The sequence below is a fragment of the Dipteris shenzhenensis genome, chromosome 13 (assembly GCF_047967505.1).
Source record: "Dipteris shenzhenensis isolate YYH24624 ecotype China chromosome 13, Dip_SZ_1.0, whole genome shotgun sequence".
NCBI classification, from domain to species: Eukaryota; Viridiplantae; Streptophyta; class Polypodiopsida; order Gleicheniales; family Dipteridaceae; genus Dipteris; species Dipteris shenzhenensis.
This window is the reverse complement of record NC_141608.1, coordinates 45,644,663-45,665,841: the sequence shown is the minus strand read 5'-3', so window position 1 is coordinate 45,665,841 and position 21,179 is coordinate 45,644,663. Positions and strand designations below refer to the sequence as shown.

The 21,179-nt window shown below is 41.7% G+C and overlaps 2 pseudogenes; both read right to left on the bottom strand.

Annotated features, from left to right (window-relative positions):
• Positions 1–7,159: 7,159 nt before the first annotated feature.
• Positions 7,160–9,913, bottom strand: LOC147895469 (putative pentatricopeptide repeat-containing protein At3g13770, mitochondrial; annotated as a pseudogene).
• Positions 9,914–15,905: 5,992 nt separating this feature from the next.
• On the bottom strand, positions 15,906–16,753 carry LOC147895468 (GDP-fucose transporter 1-like; annotated as a pseudogene).
• Between the last annotated feature and the right edge of the window lie 4,426 nt (positions 16,754–21,179).

The following is a 21,179-nucleotide window of genomic DNA, read 5'->3' as shown; positions in this document are numbered from 1 at the left end:
ACAAGACTAGCTCAGGAAGCCTGGGGAGGCTTAGAGTTAGGCAGGCTTGATTCTCGGGTTGAGTGGCAAGGGTACGAACCAGTTAGAGGTCTTCGCTATTTTTGGCGCTTGGGACCCGAGTCTATAAAAGGGGCCCATAGGTTCAGTTCTTAGAGAGCCGATGGGAGCAAGTTTCATTCCTAGGTGCTAGGTCTAATCCTGGATTGAGTCGCGGACGCGCGCCTACATCACAGCATAGCCCAAGGCCCAGTAGCAGATCCCAGGCTTCACAACGCCACCTGGTGGTATGGGACACCAGGCTGGTTAGGATCTGGTTGGGAGTTCGTGCCAGTAGCTCAGCTCGTGGCTCGGAGGGGACATCTCCTGATTCGGGATCACATCCCGTAGATGTCATGGTTGGGTGGTGAGCAGCCTGCTCAGTTTCCTCACGTTGTGTGTGTTCTTGTGTTTGTTTGCAGATCAAAGGTTTCAGGAGTGCTGGGACGTGTCAGTTGGTATCAGAACTAGCTCTAGAGGTAGGAACTTCTGTTCCAAGAATTTTGGACGATTTGTTCCTCCAGGTATGCCCTAATTTCGAAATTTGTGCTGCAAGTTCTTGTTTGGTCCATCGGTTATGGAAAGTAGTTAGATTTAGGGAAAAGGTAGGAAGAAGAGAGTGAGGATGAATTCGAGATTGCTGAAGGGTTAGGTGAGAGAGGGTGTGAGGTGTAGCTAGGAGAGAGTGGAGAGGATTGGAGGAGAGGCGTGAGAGGGGTTGTTGGGTAGGCGAAGGGTTGAGGGGAACCCTAGGGGATTCTGTGTATTAGTCAGGGCTGCACAATGGTTAGGTGATGTAGGTAGGTGTGTGTAGAGGGGTGCACCATAGGCTGGAGCAGGATTCGACCAAGCTGCTGTTCGGGGAGGCTGATGCAAGAAAAGCACCAACCCTCCAAGTTTGGGAGGGTGGGCATGCTAAAAAAAGCATCGACCCTCCAAGTTGGGAGGGTGGGTTTTTTTAGAAAGCATAGCTTTCTAAAATAGCTGCACCTGGCGAGATCATAAGCTCAGCCATAGCTTATGCTAGTGTGCGCAAGAAGACCCCTCCACACCCCTAGCGGATTTTCATTTCTGTACGGTATAGCCAGTAGCGAAACCAGCACGGGGAGTCTCCGGGTTTACCTACTCGAGTTGATCGTCAGCTTTGAACCCTTTCTTATCGACCAGCTTCTCTTTATTCGTCACCTCCTCTTGAGACAGTTTTTCCCTCTACTCCACTCTCCTTCAAGCTTCGATTCCACCTGTCACTTCTCTAAGTCCACTACTTTTCAGATCAGATTTCAGACATGGCTGATTCTGTAAATCCTGAGTTTGCAATGGGTGACCAGGATTTGAACTACCCTACGGAGGATGACCAGGGTCTCTACGACGATCTGATTACGAAGAAAGCCTTCAGTGGATTCACCACTGCTCTTGATGGAAAGTTTGAGCAAGTTAATGCGAATCAAACGGGGTTGACGCTACAACTCCAAGGGATTTAGACTACCCTCACACTTCTGACTAGCACTGTTTAGGCGCTCACGCATGTGGATGCCATGGCTTCAATGTTAGGTCCGAACATCACCCCAGATCCTTTTCCCGGAGATCAGAAGTCTCGTACCAAGGAGGTTGTTGACACTTGGTTGCACAAGTGGAAAGTACACTTCCAATTTCACCCTTATCCAGATGACAAGACAGCTTGCAGCCGGGTTCATGTCAGGAAAGGCTTTATTGTGGTGGAAGGAACTCCAACCCAAGCCTGCAACATGGATAGATTTCGAAGGGGTCTTCAGGAAAGAGTTTCTGAAGAAGGAGGAAGATTATGATATCGTAGGCAAGCTCAAAGCCCTCGATATGTCCAAGCTGAACTTGACTTTTGAGGTTTATCTTCAGAGGTTTCGGGATTTGTAGACCACAGCTACAAAGATGGATCCAGTGACCTTGTTAGGTTTCTTTGTGGATGGTTTGCCTGACTCCTACAAGTTACAAATCAAGAACAAGTGTACCACGTTGCAAGAGGCCATGAATTACGCATGTATTTATGATGATACCATGGCCAGTGCAAAGGGAACCACAGTTTCCGACACGAGTGGGAAGAATAAACGAAAGTTCTTCCAGTCTACCACTAGTACCAGGGAGATGAAGTCTATAGACAACGCCTCCAAGAAACACTTGACTTAGGTGAAGAATGGTCGTACCCGTTTCCTTCGTACCTTGAAGCTAAAGAAGGAAGGACGCTGCTTCTTCTGCGAGGAGTAGGGCCACACTAATAATGATTGTCCTAAGCGCAAGAACCAAAAGCAAGCATTGGGACCGAAGCTCTAGGCGGGTCTGGGTACCAAAGCCAAGGGAGCTAATCAAGTTTCGATGACAGGTATTTCTGTAAATGTCATTACCTGCCCACTTTCTTGTAATTGCACTTTTAATACTTCGTTATTTGGTTCCCATGATCTTTTCCGAGTCTATGGAGAAGTTAGGGACCAAAGAGTTCACATTCTCTTTGACCCGGGCAGCTCTCACAACTTTGTTAATTACAAACTTGTGCAGAAGATGGGGTTGTCCACGATACCTAGCGATCACACCTATGAGGTGCAGCTTCCAGCTGGGAAGCAGTTTTGGGATCGCAAGATTGAAGTGCTTTCTATCCGGATTCAAGAATACACAGCGGCTCTTACGTGCTATGTTATGCACTTGGAGCATGTGGACTTGTTAATCGGAATAGAGTGGTTTAAAACCCATGATATTCGGATTGGATGGAAGGAACATACTCTTTCTTTTTTGGATAAGGACACCCAATTTTGTATTCAGTGTGATAATATTCCCTCTTCTCAGGGACCTATTGTATCTGCGATGCAGCTTCGGAATATATTAAACACTTCTCATTATGATGTTTATCAGTGTGTTTTGATTCCGCTTTCTTCATTTGTTGTCTCTGTTAATAACAAGAACGATTTAAGTGTGTTTGAACACCGTGAATTGAGAACGTTGTTAAATGATTTCAAGGATGTATTCCCTGCTCAACTGCCGGAAGGTTTACCTCCAGAACGGGCAGTAGATCATCGCATAGACTTAGTACTACCTGGGGCTCAACCTATTAGTGTTCCACCTTATAGGATGAGCCAGTTTGAGGAGGATGAGTTAGCTTTACAGCTACAGGATTATTTGAATATGGGCTATATTCGCCCAAGTAAATCACCTTGGGGAGCACCTGTCCTTTTAAGGAAGAAGAAAGATTCTACATGGAGAATGTGTATGGATTATAAACGATTGAATAAAGTGACAATTAAGAATCGATACCCTCTACCTCGTTCTGATGATCTAATAGACCGTTTGGCCGGAGCGAAGTATTTCACTAAGATTGATTTGCGTACGGGTTATCACCAAATTCGTATCTATGCTAAACACATAGATAGAACCGCATTTCGAACTAGGTATGGCCACTACGAGTTTCTTGTATTACTTTTGGTTTGACCAATGCTCCTGCCACCTTCCAGCAAATGATGAACGATTTGTTCCGAGATTTTCTGGGCAAGTGTTCTTAGATGACATCTTGGTATATAGCTGAACGCTTGAGGATCACATAGGACACCTCCGGATTGTCTTAGTTATACTAAGACAACATAAGCTCTATGCCAAGATGAGTAAATGTGATTTCTTTATGAAGGAGATCATTTACTTAGGACACAAGATTTCTTCTGAAGGTATTAGCATTGATCTGGATCGTATCCATAAGGTTTTAGAATGGCCGACTGTGAAATAACTTCGTTCTTTCCTAGGATTTACGGTATTTCTACGGAAGTCTGTGCGTGATTATTTACACATCACGGCACCCCTGACAAACATATTGAAAGGTCGTGGATGCAGGTCTACCCAGCCGATCTCTTGGAATGATGCATTGAACAAGGCTTTTGAAACCTTGAAGTTTTCTATCAAGGAAGCACCCATGCTTGCATTACCCGATCCTACCCGGCCTTATGTTTTAGAGGCCGATGCGAGTGATTTTGCGATTGGGACACCTCTATTCCAAGAGGGCAGACCTATAGCTTTTGAGAGTAAGAAGCTAGACGACACCCAACATCATTGGCCCACACTAGAAAAGAAACTCTACGCTGTAGTGTATGCCCTTAAGGTTTGGAGACACTACTTGTATGGTTCGAAGTTTCTTGTATTGATTGATCATCAGTCAATTAAGTATGTGTGTGATGGGTCTGAATTGAGGGGACGGAAAGCTAGATGGGCAGAATTAATGCAAGATTTTGATTTTGAAATACGTTATCGAAAGGGTTCGTTGAATAGTGTGGCGGATGCCTTAAGTCGAGTCAAGTTTGTAAATGCTATGTCATTTACGGAAATATCCTCAGACCTATTTTAATCCTTGAGAGGGCTTTGCGCAACTGATAGTCATTTCAATTCTTATTGGCAGAGAGTCCAGGATGGAAGCTCCATGGTTGACCAGGACTCGGAGATTGTGCCCCCTATGGTACAGGCGGCAGGAGGTCAGTGGATGATTAGGAACGGCTTGCTGTTCCGAAATGAAAAGATTTGTGTGCCAAATGTTCTGAAACTTCGATCCAAGATTCTCTGGGAGTGTCATGAAGCTCCTAGTGCTGGACATCCGGGTATACATCGGACTCTGTCTCTTGTGAAGCATATCTTTTATTGGCCTAAGATGAGTGCATTTATTGAAAACTATGTAGTAGGTTGCCGGGTTTGTCAGGTTACTAAGGCAGAACGCCTTCGAAGCGCGGGTTTATTAAGCCACTGCAGATTTCAGGTAATAAATGGGAAAGTATTTCCATGGATTTTATTACTGGTTTGCCTCGAACGCGTAAGGGTCATGACTCCATTTGGGTCATAGTCGACCGTCTGAAAAAAATGGCTAGATTCTTACCTACTAGAACAACTATTTAAGCTGTTCAGCTGGCTCACGAGTTTGTGGACCACTTGTTTAAGCTGTATGGTTTGCCCTCTGACATAGCCAGTGACAGGGACTCGAAGTTTACAAGTAACTTTTGGACACTTGTTTTTGAAAAGTTAGAAACTACTCTAAGTATGAGTTCCTCAGATCATGCACAATCCGATGGCAGTACAGAGAAGGTTAACCAATTGGTTGAAGATATGCTTCGGGCATATGTTTCTAAGAGACAGTCTTCATGGAAAGACTATCTACCTATGATAGAATTTGCTTATAACAGTGCAAAGCATTCGAGTACTGGTTACAGTCCTTTTATGCTTATGTACGGGTGTTTTAACCTAAGTCACCAGTTATGGTTGGGCTAAAAGGGATTCAAAATGATGCTGCAAAGACCTTCTTGCAAGACATGCAGGAAATGTTGCAGTTTGCCAAGGAGTCTATTAGAAGTGCCCAAGATCGGGACAGATTTTATGCTAATAGACATCGTTTACCTAGAGAGTTCTCTGAAGAAACGATGGTATATTTGCGAATTCCCAAGGAATCCAAGAGCCTAAGTACTGGTTTGGTTCCGAAATTATCCCCCAGATACTGTGGTCCATTCAAGGTTATTAAAAGAATTGGACCAGTTGCATATCGACTACAGTTGCCTCCTGATGTTAAAGTACATCCAGTCTTTCATGTCAGTAGACTGAAAGAAGTATTGGGTGGGGATGATCAACTTGTGTATTCTTGAATTTCGTGACAGACAGATTCGTAATAGATCTATCACGGAATACAAGATCAAGTGGAAGGATCGTGTTGAGGAGGATGCAACATGGGAGACATTACAGACCCTCCGGAGAACATTCCCGGGTTTTTTAGCGAACTCAAGAGTGAGTTCTTAGAGGAGGGAAGTATGTCATGTGCACGGATTGGTATCTAACGTGTACTGGGTACACGAGACTAGCTCAGGTAGCCTGGGGAGGCTTAGAGCTAGGCTGGCTTGATTCTCGGGTTGAGTGGCAAGGGTACGAGCCAATTAGAGGTCTTCGCTATTTTTGGCGCTTGGGGCCCGAGTCTATAAAAGGGACCCATAGGTTCAGTTCTCAGAGAGCCGATGGGAGCAAGTTTCGTTCCCAGGTGCTAGGTCTGATCCTGGATTGAGTCGCGGACGCACGCCTGCATCATAGCGTAGCCCAAGGCCCAGTAGCAGATCCCACGCTTCACAGCGCCACCTGGTGGTATGGGACACCAGGCTGGTTAGGATCTGGTTGGGAGTTCGTGCCAATAGCTCAACTCGTGGCTCGGAGGGGACATCTCCTGATTCGGGATCACATCCCGTAGATGTCATGGTTGGGTGGTGAGCAGCCTGCTCAGTTTCCTCACGTTGTGTGTGTTGTGTTTGTTTGCAGATTAGAGGTTTCAGGAGTGCTGGGACGTGTCAGGGCTGGTTAGGTCTTTTTCTTTTTTTTGTGCAAAGAATGGTTAGGTCTTTTCTTTGGCCCCATAAGCCCTACAAAAGCCTACTTCCTGCCCATTTGATGGACCTTCCAGCCCTTATAGTTGGGTCTTCCTTTGCTGCCCATTTGGCAGCCAGATCGGGTCTGATCTGCAAGTCACATGGCTGCTCGGATTGCTGCCCACATGCAGCCCATGTACCTGCCACTCATCATTCGGTCTGCCCACATGGCAGTCCTCTCAAGCCCTAGCCCTATATTCTCATGCAGGTGTCACTCTTCGTTATTTTCCTCATATGGGGCTCACATGTGGAGAAATGATCCTCATTCTTAGACAGAGAGGCCTTGTCAATTATGCCCCAGCATGAGTGCATCCATATACTGCAATTGGGGAGTCAAGCACGACAATATGCGAGCACTGATGTACATGTAATATGAATGGTAGACATATCTGTATGTATTTAGCTAACATGCCTTTAGTTCTAATAAATTTGATCCTTGAAATATTGCTAAAACCCTTTCAGCTTCTGGAAATCCACCAAACTCGATGCATGAAGGGTTGGGTAGCTTGGACAGAAATAAATAAATTAGATGTGAAGCCAAAAGAAGATTTCTCAACACATATGGAAACCATGCGGTGCTTCATTTTATCAGTGATTATTCTCTTGCAAATCAGCCACATATGAAAGCTGCTTCAGCTAGCCGCCTAGTTTTTCTTTTTTGAACTATGTAACATGATCTTTGAGTTCCACACAATGAGACAACATCTTCATATGCACAAGTATTTGTCCAGTTTAGTCCATTATGCACTTCCACATAAGGTAGATCCTGATACCTTCTCATCCGAGAACATAGCGTGCACGCTTAGCATATGGAATGAAAGACATCTCCAAAAATATATGCCAATCCAATTAGGTTATGTATATCACCAATAATCCCCACAGGAACATAACCCCTCCTTGAATCGATGGAATCTATTACAATCCCTTACTACTATCTCCCTTTGAACAATTCTGGAGATGAACTTGGCAGCAGTATGACAATCAGAACACAGTCGAAGGTTCTTAATAATGTAAAGAGGGGTTCCAGCTGGAGTCGAAATGAGACCAAAGGCAATGGCCAACTTCTCACTGTGATAGCAAAGCAAGTGTTATTTTAGCTCCTCCACATCATGAAGAACTAATGCCGTATCTGGAACATAACCTTCCTCCTTCATCTGCATATGCAGCTTCTCCAATTCAGCATATATATCCTCTGTCTGAGGGTGTGACAGCATATATATCCTCTGTCTGAGGGTGTGACCTATCTCTCACTAGAAATTCATGCACCATGTTACCAACCTCTATAGACCTGCGTCCAGCCTCCTTCTTGACACCCCTGTCTAACATGAGTTTCCTCATCTCCAATTCTTGATCCCACCTCCCTTCAGAGGCATAGATGCTTGACAATAATACATATGATGCAGACTTACGTGGTGCCAACTGAAGAGCATGTTCCGCAGCAATCTTTCCTCGCTTCAAATCACAATGAACCCTGCAGGCACCAAGAAAAATCTCCCAGACCATGGCATTGGGTGGAATTGGCATTTTGAGGATGAAATCTTCTGCATCCTCCAACAAGCCAGCCCGCCCAAAAAGGTCAATCATGCAGCCATAATGCTCGATTGTTGGTGTAATGCCATGATCTGCCTTCATGGATCGAAAGTGGTAACACCCCTCACGCACTAAGCCAGAGTGACTGCAAGATGAAAGCACGCTTAGGTAGGTGATTGCATCTGGTTTAACGCCTTCCTGCCGCATTTGGTAAAAGATGTGAAGAACGTCTTTGGCATGCCCGTGATAGGCAGAAGCTGTGATCATGGCGGTCCACGAAACCACATCGCGTCTGTACATATTGTAAAAAACAATCTTTGCATCCTCCATACTTCCACATCTTCCATACATACTAACAAGAGAGGTTCCAACAACATCATGGGATTCAAGAGCGGCTTCAATAATGCCAGCATGGATTAACTTGCCTTGTGCCAGTGCTGCTAAGTCAGCACATGCACTAAGAGTACTGATTAAGGTGACCTCATTTGGCTGCACACCATCACTCTTCATTTGTACAAACAGCTTGAGGGCTTCCCTGCCCTGCCCATGGATAACACAAGCTGAGATTATGGCATTCCATGAAACAACATCATGCTGATCCATCTTATCAAACACTTTTCTGGCCTCCTCCAAACTTCCACATTTGCCATACATGTTGATAAGGGCATTCCCAATTGACAAGTCTGACTGAAATCCTTCCATGGAAATACCAGCATGAATCATTTTGCCTGATGCTAGATCTGCTAGAGTAGCACATGCACTCAGAAGGCAGCTAAAAGTAATTCCATTTGGCCTCGCCCCTTCCCTAGACATTTGACCGTACAGCTGAAGCGCTTTCCTGCCATGGCCATGCTGAGCATATACTGTGATCATGGCCGTCCATGACACTGTGTCTTTCGGATGTATCATGTAAAATGCAGCCCGTGCATTTCCCAGACTAGCGCACTTACCATACATGTTGATGAGGGCAGCTCCGACATAAGCATCTGAGTCTAATCCACAAAGAACAATGTGAGTATGAATCAATTCGGCCCAACCTAAGGCTTCCCTATTCGAGCAAGCACCAAGAACGGTGCTGAAGGTGTATTTGTTGGGCTTCAGGCCTTGCCTTTGCATATCTGCAAAGAGATGAAGAGCAGCCTCCCCATGCCCATGGTGGACATAGGCTGCAATCATGGTGGTCCAGGAGTACACGTTCGGCCGGTGCAATTTCTCAAACACCCTACGTGCATCTTCAACAGCCCCACACTTCCCATACATCTGAATTGTAAGGTTTCCCACGAATCTGTGTTGCTCAAATGCAGTCTTAACAATGTGCTTGTGTACACGCCTGCCCTCTGACAGGAGCTTTGCATTGCCACAATCCCGCAAGAGAGAGACATAGATGACCGAATCTGCACCAGGGCCGGGTAAATGAAGCCGATCGACTGCTTCCTTTACTGTTGGGAGGCCAGATTCTGAATCTGGCAGGAAGGATAGCTCCGCAGAAGAAAAGAATGCGGGAGCAAAAGCAGCATAAACTGAAGGCAATTTGAAATATAACAGAGAACGTCTGTGGGTGACAAAAGCCATCAAGAGCCGCCATAGCCCTCAGCTGCTGCTGCAGAATGTGGTAAATGGGAGGAAGAAAAGAGGGGCAATCTTGAATGGTTTACCTTAGCTGTTTATATACATGGAAGCCATTTGCTCAGTAGCCAGTCCTAGAATCTCCCTCTCTTTTCCTCACCTCCAGATTGAAGCCCGCTGGTGTCCCTTGGCACTTGCTTATTAGGGTGTCTCCAAACTAGAGCCACCCATGCCCGCCTGTGGTGCATTGAATGCATCTCTGCTCTCGGGTTAACATGAACTGGCAGTCTTGCCCATGCGCGTTGCCCATCGTGCTCAAGTTTGTAAACACCCTTTGAATTGATACTAAGGGTATTTTCCCACCTTGTGCAGCAATGGCACTCAGCTAGTTTGAGTGTTAGCCCCACCTGAGCTAGCTCCCTGCGCGCGATAGGGAAGCTCATCTGGCTATCAGGGTTTGTGTGTTGTGTGGAAGGGAGGGGGGGGGGAAATGTAACTACTTTTTTTTTGCATGAAATCCAAATTTGTATTAAAAGGAAAAAGCTTACCAAAAGATAGGAGTCTCCAGAACCACGTAAGCAATAGCAAGAAAAACTCTACACAAGAGCACCACATCCTGCAACGGGCTAACAACCTCCTTAAGCTTACAAAAACTTAACGGCCTTTGGACCGCATAGGCAACATCAGGAAAAACTCTACACAAGAGCATCACAGCCCGCACTGGGCTAATTTCAAAATAGCTACATAAAGATATTAGACAAGTAAATTCTTCCTAGGAAAATAGTTCAATGTTGAGCTCAAAGCCTCAACAACATCATCAAACAAAGTAACATGATGATGAGCCCTCAAATTGTGCGATTAGTGTAAAATAACTACTTAAGTTACATTAAAGTTAACAACACAAATTCAATTCCATAGGTATCCATTATATTATACATAGTGGTCCCATAAGAAATTTCATATAGTTTTTCTCACAATATGGTATATCTTTACACTATGATGTCCAATCTTTGATCTTACAATCACAATCTCTTTTACTTTTCATGGGCGTTCAAACTAGTAACCATCTCAATTTAGTCTTGACCCTTAAAAAATACTTGATAAAAATCATAAGTAAGGTAGCATTCCCATTTTCCAATGTTAAGTTAACCCTTATTTTCTATATTTCAACTTACAAGTATCCATTCACAAAAGGTCCTTAAAGTAGGTATTCCTAAGGGGTTAAACTTGCATGCCATTAAGAGATTTAACGTAGCCGGATCCCCTTAAATCCCAATCAAAATGCAAACTTCTATGTTAAAAGTCTTAACCGGTCTTTCATAACTGATAGTGAGAATAGGCCCTAAATCTCTCCAAAGTCTCTATTTCTAAGGGGTTAATTTTTCATGCCATTAACTCTATTTCTAAGGGGTTAATTTTTCATGCCATTAAGAGATTTAAGATAGACGGATCCCCTTAAAATCCCCATCAAAATGCACACTTTCATTAAATTCCTTAACTAGAAAGGCTAACTGATAGTGAGAATAGGCCCTAAATCTCTTTAAAGCCTCTAAAACTCTCTCTCTAGTGGCCTATGAGTTCCCCTATGAAAAAGTACTATAGTGCACAAGGGTGCACATGATATTTTACTAAGCTCGCGTGTAAAAATATACAATTGGTAGAGTGTGAATATCTCTTAAATATTGATTTCTCTAATAATAATAACACTTTAATACATCAACCTTTAAATTTCGCCAGTCTTCAAGTATTAGAAATCATCACAATGATTGTTTCAAATCATTAAAAGAAACCAAGCAGCTTCAATTATCCAAGTAGAGGTATCCAAGTAGAGGCACCATAGCCACAATTAATCTAGCCACCAAAACTAGACCTTTAAGATCACAAGGCTTATTACATACACCCAAATTTTTAGGAAATAATAATTTTAAAATTATTTACAAGGTTTGTGTTATGGGCTAAACTTGCCCAGAACAGAAATATACAAGATAGTGCAGAAACAGATCCTAAACAGAAGCTAGTCAGACAAAAACTGAAGATAGTTGGACTATATTACGAGTTCAAAATGTATCCTTCAAGGCAAAAGTAGATACAATAGAGAAAGGTAGATGCAAAAAAATTCTTCTCCCAACAACACATAGTTAGGAGCATGGAGAATTGTGCATAGGATCAGCATCCGACTTGCCAAAGGGGAATACATGGTCTGAAATCCTAGTCAGACCGCAGTTTGACTACCATACCTCAAGATACCGTTATCCAAAAGGAGTTATAACAGTGGTTCTTGGTAACTGCTACTCATCCATATGACTTGTGACCTTCCAACTTCCACATGACTTGTGACCTTCCAACTTCCACATGACTCTACTTAGCCTAGGTGCCTAGATACCCCTCAACACCTGGCACTTTCGGTCGGTAGCTCTTTTTGGAACAAAAAAGCGTAGACACGAACCCTTTTTAACCTCCATGGTGTAGGATCTACTAATTACAATTTTACCATTTCATGGTTGCATGCCAAGGCTGGGAACCCATGAAATATAATGTCATGCATCTTGGTTTATACAAAATGAATAAGTAGAACCATGCATGAATCAGCATGTTCCCATTCCACTGGCACAGAATGGATACCTCACTCAAATCAAGCAAAAAACAATATGTCGATGAAGCTCCAACATGCGCAACATTAGTCGGTGTAATGTCCTCAAAGACATCCTTCATTTGTGTTTGAAAAATCTACATTTGATGTTGATTAAACATCCCAAAATTTGAATATTCAATCAAATTTAGTCCCTTGTTTGAATTCTAATTTTTGTGTAGAATCTGCCATAGTCGGACTGCCGAAACTAGTCGGATTGCCATCGGATTGCTTGTCCATGTTATGCCAACTATTTGATCATCATTTGCTGAATAAAATGTCACAAAATTTACTATTTTCGCATCCTTTAGACCTGTTAGACTAACAATCCAACTGTCAGATTGTTTCTGACCTTCGGAATGCATCCGACTTGTATCAAACTGCCTGAAACATGTTAGAACTATTTGCTGAATTTTTGTTTGCTGTTTTTCCTTTTCCCAAGCATTCATTTGCTGTATTTTTTTACCTTGAACACTTGCTAAGTGTTTGCATATTTTTGGTATGAAGTAGAGGTGATTAGGGGACTCCTCCGGACTGTTTCGACTCCATTTTGGGCTCTTCTGGCTCCAAGTTAAGCTCTTCCATTCACCCTCATCTTTATCCTTTGCATTTTATAAATATCAGCATAATCATCAGCATCATCTTTGTTTGCATTTGTTTTTGAATTTTCAGTTTGTGCTTTTGCCTCACTTTTGCACTTAAGTCCTCCCAAACAACTAGATCTTTGCCAACAAGGGGATCTAAATATAAATTGAAATTTGATTGCATAGCATCATTATTTGCATCAAAATAATCATCCTCAAACTCTGTACAAGTATAAAAAACATCTCGGATGTGTCATCCATCAAATCTGGAGTTTTTGTCCGTAAAACCACCTCAAAGGATGTTTCCTCCGGAACATTGTCTACATCCTTTTCTTTACCCAATAACTTAGCTGAATTCATTTGCATTTTGCCATTTGAAATCTAAAATTCTGTCAACATTGTTGTTTGCATTTTTATTTGACTTTTCTGAGGCAATTGGACCCTTAAAGCCCTCACCATTTTGTGGAAACTGATCAGCAATCTGATTATGCTCAAAAGAAAGAAGAAACCTCAATACCTCATTATCTTCATCATCAAACAATTGGTCTTCTGCCTCATTTGGATCTAACTTCTTTTCTTTTTTCTTCTCTTCTTCATTGTTTTGAATCTGGACCATCTCTGTAGCCCTTTCATCATTGCTTGTATCCTCATCATCATTTTCAGCCTTCATGCATTGCCAAACATGGGAAATAGATGCTTGATCATCTAGAATAACTTCTTGACTATGTAGGACTGATGTCAAACCATTTGCATTACTCATTTAATCAAATTGGTCAGCCAACAGAGCATTCTCATCCTTGACAAACAATAGGAACTGCTCAATAATAGCATCTTCCTCACATACATATTTGTCAACTTGCATATCAACATCAGAAACCTTATGAGCTGAAATAGCATCATCATCATAAGCATTAATATTATGATTCATTTCAAGCTGTGGTTGTTCTCATCCATTGATCCACACCAAAGAGAAAAACCATTTGGACTTGAACTTTCAGCATCATCCTCAAGATCTTCATTATTCGCATCAAAAGTTGCAATCTTGAAATAAAGATAAGAAAAAACTTTAACTTCATTGCTTTGACATACTTTGGCATGATTGGTTTGAATCGGATTAGGAATGTACCCCAAACCTTCCTTGTTGTAAGGGCTAATGTAGTTAGGCTCCTCAAAGATTGCATTTGGATTAATTTTCTCTTGCTTCCACATAACATCAATAGCAAAAGCAGGTGCAAATGCATAGTATGGACACTCATCCTCTGTCGGAAAGTAATCATATTTATCATTATTTGTTGATCCAAGTTCTTCTTGCTCCATTTATCGATGAAGAAACCCAAAACTTATAGGCATTAGACATTCATGCATACTTGAACTTTCATACAAGTCAAAATTATCATTTGACTATTCGAAATCACTGTTTGATTGTTTCAAGTTGATGTCCAACTATAGTAGATTACTGTCGAACTCTAGTTGGACTGTCATTAGATTGTTGTCTGACTCTTTGGAATGGATGTCCCACTTGGGTATGTTTTGGAAGAGTAATTTGCTAATAATGGAGAGAATTAACTGAATGATCATTGCAAATCTTACCACCATCTTTGAAATCTATCGGAATTGGAATCATTGTGCTCTTTGTGCTCATATTTGAAACGTAGAATCTGAACTCTTTGTTGAAGTTCTGAGATACCAGCCACATACTAACAAGATTTTCAATCTCCTCTATGGAATTTGGTATGCCAAGATTTTGCAAAATCAAGCAAAGTGGAATAATCCAAAAGTTTATCCAATATCTTGCGAACCTTCCGATCAGACATTGCCTCACATATTATCAGAAAGATCTCATAAAACTTCAACTCCAATAGATTAACACAATACTTTTCTTCGATGACCATGTTGCTTGCAATGCTTGCACAGATATAGATAGCAATCCTTTGCCTTATGATCAGAATATCCAGACAATAGACAATGCATCCTCTGACACTTGTTTTGCTTTGACTTTGCCATAATGGTTAGAAAATAGTCAAAAACTTTTTGCTTAGGTAAATAAAAAAATAAAGAGATAAAGTTACCTATGATTCATGCTTCAGATTACTTGGGCTTTAGAATTTGACATTCAAAACAGTGTCGAACTGTCTTTCGACAATTGAACACAAGTTGGAGCTCAATCTGATTAGGAAATCTCTTCCATTTTTGAATCTGAAAACATGTATTGAAAGCTAATACAATATAGAATTATGTTGTGACGTCAGATTTCAAAGAATAGATTAAAAATGAGAGAATAATGGTCGGACTTCTATCGGACTGTAGTAGGTAGGATTGTTTCCTGTCAAAGCAAGTCGGACTGCATGGTCAGACTACATGGTTAGACTGTCAAAACAAGACAAAATCTGATGTTTGAAAGTCAGAATTACTTCTAGTTTGATCCCCAAAAAACTTTGATCTTCGTCATTAAAGAAGACATAGATACTCTTGTCCAACTGACTTTGTGATTATAGTTTTTAATGATCCACTCGGGTGATTTCCAACTTCATCTTCTTGTACAATAGACTTTGACTAAAAATCATTTGTTATAAAACCAATACACACGTCTATATAGGCTGGCCAAATTATCCATCATAAATTGTAGCAATTTGGGAGAAGGTAGATATGATTCATCCACAAGACATGACCTTTGGCATCCCCATCCTTCAATACGGTTTGGATCAATTTTCAATTAGTTGCATTAGCAGACAAATCTTTCTCACAACTATAGCAATCTTCAAAGCTTGGCATGGTAGTCTTTCAACAGCGTTGGCCCTGTTGCAATCGTACATAATTCTCTTCCATTTCCGAGTGATGTATGTAGTATGTGAAAGCAGTCATAATTCACCATTTGTGACCTCAGCAAGCAACCACAATCCCAACAGCATGTTGGCTCTCATAGCTGTGTTTCCTGGAGCTTGCAAGTCTGCGCGTTTGTATGGAGCTTGTGTTTCCTCTACTTTTGCAATCCTATGCTCCCCTATTTGTCAAAGGCTATGACTCAGTCAGAAGCATTTACGTTGCTCAAAGTTGGATGAGTGCAGTTCTTGGAGAGTCTTTGAGAAAACACTCCAGCCAAACGTTTCCAATCCAATATTGAATTTCCAGTGAAAACAAAGCACCGTTGAGTCGCAAGGACATGAAATGTTACACTGCTACGCTTACAGAAGATCCTTTCTCGATCTCTTTCACTCTATAGGCTTCTGTCCGCAAGGCTCTGCGTCCTGCTGCTTCTGATACAATTCGATGTTGCCGATACAATGCTTCCGATGATGCAACGTTGCAAGTCTGCTTGTCCCAAATTAGGACGTTGATGACTACTGTGAGAAACTTGTTGACCATGCCAGTTACGGTGAATGTTGTTGACTACTGTGAGAAACTTGTTGACTACGGACGTTGATGACTACTGTGAGAAACTTGTTGACCATGCCAGTTAGCAATAGCTTTTCGAGCTGCAAACCCAAAGAAGCTTATAGCTAGACCAAAAGCACAAGAGAGACCTACTGAAATTATAGCATCAAAGTTCCACCAGCTTTCAGCACTATGGGCGACATGAAGAACCTCATGTACCCATTGGCTTGCTCTTGTAACAACAAACTGCTGCTCTTCATTTGGTGCAAACGGGACGCCCAAATAGAGTGTCAACAAGGCGGGACTATAAGGCGCTCCAACAAGGTCCGGGGAGAGCAATGAACATTTCGTGACAGAAGCGTTTCTTCCTTCATCCGTGAGTTCCTCCACCTTTAATCCTACCAAGCAGATTAAAGGGATTGACATGGAGTTGAAAACATCATTTGCCTTGCCATGCCTTTGAGTAGCTCTGCTTTTCGAAAAGTTGTGTCAGTGATTGCCAATAGTAGCGGAGTAGAAGACCGGAAGACAATGAACGTGTCCACATTAGCGTGCTTCAAAATATTTGTGTTCGTGAAAATGGCAAGGTCGAATACTGATGCAACAGGCATAAACTTCTTCGCAGTGTCCCAAACAAAGCACATTCCCTCATAGGTGCTACGCTTGGTTTAGAAACAGATTCTGCCATAGCCAACCTCCTCTGAGCTTCGCTTTTCCATAGCCAGACCTTGCAAGCTTTTCTCATCGTTTCCTGTAATTTCATGCATTGCTAACGAGACTTTGTCAATTTCTCATAGCCATCATCTCACCTTTCAAGCTCTGCATCTAATTCTCTACCTCCATGAGGCTGCCTCTTCAAATCCAACTCTCGCCTCTGCATCCTTTTCATCCTTCAACCAAGGTGTCACATTTTTCTTCTTCTTGAAGATGTATCCGAATCTCTCATGGTTTGCTTCATTTTCTAAATAAGCAGGTCTCTTTTTGGAGTGTTGAATGCTCAAACCAATTGCAAGATCACCAAATGTGTTATGGGCTGAACTTGCCCAGAACAGAAATATACAAGATAGTGTAGAAACAGAAGCTAGTCAGACAGAAAAAAAAGAGTGGGACTATATTACGAGCTCAAAATGTATCCTTCAAGGCAAAACTAGATACAACAGAGAAAGATAGATGCGAAAGCTTTCTTCTCCCAACAACACATAGTCAGGAGCATGGATAGTTGTGCATGGGATCAGCATCCAGCTTGCCAAAGGGGAATACATGGTCTGAAATCTTGGTCATCAACAGATAGCAGTTTGACTACCATACCTCAAGATACCATTATCCAAAAGGAGTTATAACTACCCATAGTGGTTCTTGGTAATTGCCACTCATCCATATGACTTGTGACCTTCCAACTTCCACATGACTCTACTTAGCCTATGACTTAGCCTAGGTGCCTAGATACCCTTCAACACTTTGCATAAGAATTACATACACCTAAATTCTAGGGAATAAGAATTACATTGAATATCACCAGGCCTTACATAAGAATATAAACCAAATTGATAGGGAATAATATTTTTTAAAGTTTTACTAGATTGCACTTATGTAGACTAATCTTCACCCACTTATCTTCATTGGTTTTTATTGGTGTTCCCTCATCTACATTACTCTTATAGTGGTTCACTTCATTTCATGTAGTGGTACTATCACTAGATTCACTAGACATAATCAATTGTTGGCCCTACAAGGGTCTATGGAGTGTGTACAAAAATTTTGGTTAATGATGTACATATGTTTGTCATTCCCTTGTATTTGGTCAAGCTAACCAGATTTAGAAACGGGTTAGTGATAATTAGTGTTAATTAGATTTAGAGTTACTCCATCAAACCTACCTAAGCCCGGATGTATATAAAGTTCTTTGTCTCTTATGTTGTTCTTGCTCTGCTTACCACACACCTACTACACCACTCTCCTCCTCTCTCCTTCCTTCCCTCTAACCTCCCTATGCTTCATCTTCTCACCCATCTTATTCATCCTTTCCTTCCCTCATTTTGTCCTCCTCAACTCACATCCTACTCCTTGATTTTTGCCCTCCACCAACTACTATGCATCCTTATTTCTAAGCTAGCTATAGAGACAGGAGAAGAAAAAGATAAAGAGAGGAAAATGGAGAGAGAGAGAGAGAGAGAGAGAGAGAGAGAGAGAGAGAGAGAGAGAGAGAATGATAGCCTCCTCCATCCTCGTATCTGATAGTAGCATAATCAAGCATAGATAGTCACGTGACTCGCTCCCATTCTCCTTACCCATGCATCTTACTTGCATTTGTGAATAATTGAAGACACCACCATTGTTTTGATGTGTCAAGAGCTGCAATAAGGTTCATGGTTTTGTTGGTTTTTTAGTAATCGAAGACGTATCGCTTTGATTGCACAACTTTTCTATGGAGATTAGATGCTTTTGTGACTTTGTTGGCTTCTATTTGCTCCCTATCTCTCTTTTTGTAGTCCATACTTTGTTAATCACAACTCCTTTTTCCTCTACGCTATGTGGTATGCTTTTGAACCTTGCCTCAAACCCTACTTTTTGGCATTTTGAGTGTTCGGACTTAGAGATGACAACCATTAACATCTTCTAAGGTAAGTACAAGGCTCCCTTACACCATAGTCCCCTTCTAGTCTACTTGGGGGGTGGGTGCTAAGTGAATAGCTTAGAGACTTCTTAGGGGTGGTTACATTTGTAGAAATGCTTTCTTGGTAAACTACCTCTCATGGTAGTCGAGGTTTAAATGCTATGGACTTTTCTATCTCGATTAACTTTTTACAAGAGAAATTGCTGGGTCCTATCCTATAGTAGGTTATTGCTAATACTTGTGGCCTTTCTTTTTTGTTTTAATTTTTCCCATTGAGTGTCACCACTAGCTTTAGTAGCAAGATAAATGGTTGTGATCTTTGATGGAGTTGGATTTATCATACTAATCATTGTTGTCTATCATTTGTTTCCCAATCCTATTGCCAAAAGAGGAGTTAAGCTTTGCCACTAAGAAAATTTATAAGATGGCTCATTAGCTTTAAGGCAAGGGCCTAGGAATTTTGGCCTTTGCATGGCATGATCGAGTTTTAAATATTTGGTTAAATTGGAGCTCCTGGAACCTTAAACATGCTAAAAATGGAAATGTTGTTCATCTACCTCGGGAAATGCATGATATGGAGTTGCAAAAAGCTGCAAAGACTTTTTCCTTCTATCAAGCTATTCCCCAACTTGTTGATTTTCAATCAAACTATTCCCCAACTTTTTAATGCTCAATTTTGTTAGAGGTACGAAGTGAAGTTACCTCTTATGTTATTGATTAGTGTTTATATCTACATGCTACCTTACATTATCACTAAAATTCCTTATTTTGAGTTTAGTTGAGTCAGATACAACTTAGTTGTATGATTCAAACATGGTGGATAGCAATCCCTTAGAGACCAATCACATCATTATGACCCCATGGGTGGCTGGAATCAACAACCAAAATATGTGACCATTGCTTTGACTTCCTATGGAGGGTTGAAGGATTGAGTTGGAAAAAAATGAAGTCATAGGTCATGATTTCATCCTTTATAAGACCATCCTTGTGCCTTTTTAGTTTGTCGAGGTCTTGGGGCCAAGTGAGTATTTGGAATAGTTCCCTACTTGTCGTTGGTGTTCATCCCTCTACCTTTGAAGATCTCCAATGCCTAATTTGTCAACTTCTCTTTATGACTTGGAGTTTTGCTTGTGAGACTGGGAGTTTCACTTTTGAGACTAGGCCTCTATTATTGAGCTTCTCTTGAACACTGAGAGTTTCACTTTTGAAATTTGGACCCTATAATGCATTGGTCTTGTCACATTGGACTTTGAGAAGTTAACATGGACCTTTAGCTCAATGTTTTCTTTATCTTCTTGGTTGCTATGCACCTGTGCATCGCTTGCTTGCATCTTTCTCCTTTGATTTCTATGATTCGTATTTTGTATCTCTTCCAAAAGGGATGCTACTTCACCCCTAGCTTCATTGGCCTCATGGATGGCCACAAATTTTAGATTGATTGACTTGTTCTTTTTGGCCTACCAAGATTGCTAGTCAAATTCATAAGATAAGTAGGAGGCCTTTATAGAGTCATCATCCTGATCCAACCTTTATGAATGATTAAAAACCAATCCGAGTGGTAAAAAATGATTGGCCATGTAGCACGTTAGTTTGTAGGCCCATTTCACTCTCAACATGGTCATTGCAATTGTTCGTGACTTTGGTCTAGCTACAATTTGCAATGTATAGCTGTGCTAGAGAGGGTCATGGGGGTACATCATAGGGGTACCATTTCTTGGCATTGGGAGATGGGGAGAATTGGATTAATGGGGTTGGTCACTGTAGCATTGGTTCCTTTGTTGGCTCATTTGCTTGCTCTTTGGGGCCAATGATACCCTTCCCCTTCTTTTTGCTCATTGTGTTGGGCTTTAGGGCCTACCATGTATTTGTGGTGGCTATTGGTTTAGTCGATTTCCCTTCTTCCTTCTATGGTGAGTTGCCAAAAAGTCATAAATTATTTTCATGGTGGTGGTTGGCAGTTAATTATCCAAGTTTTTGCCACTCCATGTGGGTAATCACACATGTACACTAACTTGTCATGCCTTTTTCTTTCCTTTGTGGATTTTTGCCATGTGGTCATTAATTTGAGTGGAAACCAACTTTGCCCTATTTACCATAAATTCTCATGAGGTCTTCAATGCTTTTCAAACTAATAGCTATGGAATAGAAGTATCAAGCATCTTCATTTGCTAGGAATCACTAAAGCCTATTGACTTTGGGTTATGTGCTACATATCCCTACCGCAATAGCCATGCATAATTGGTGAAGAGCTCATTGCATGCTTGGATTCTTTGTTTGGTAGAACCATCATCTCTGTCTTGAATCTTTAGTACTCTTGCCACCTTTGACACAATGATTGTGACTATACGACCCTGTTGGCTCGCAAACATGGCACTTGCTAGATTTTGGTGGGGTTTGGATGGGGAGGCTTGCAAGTTGTGGAGCCCAAAGGAGAGGAGGAGCTTGTGCTTTGCTTA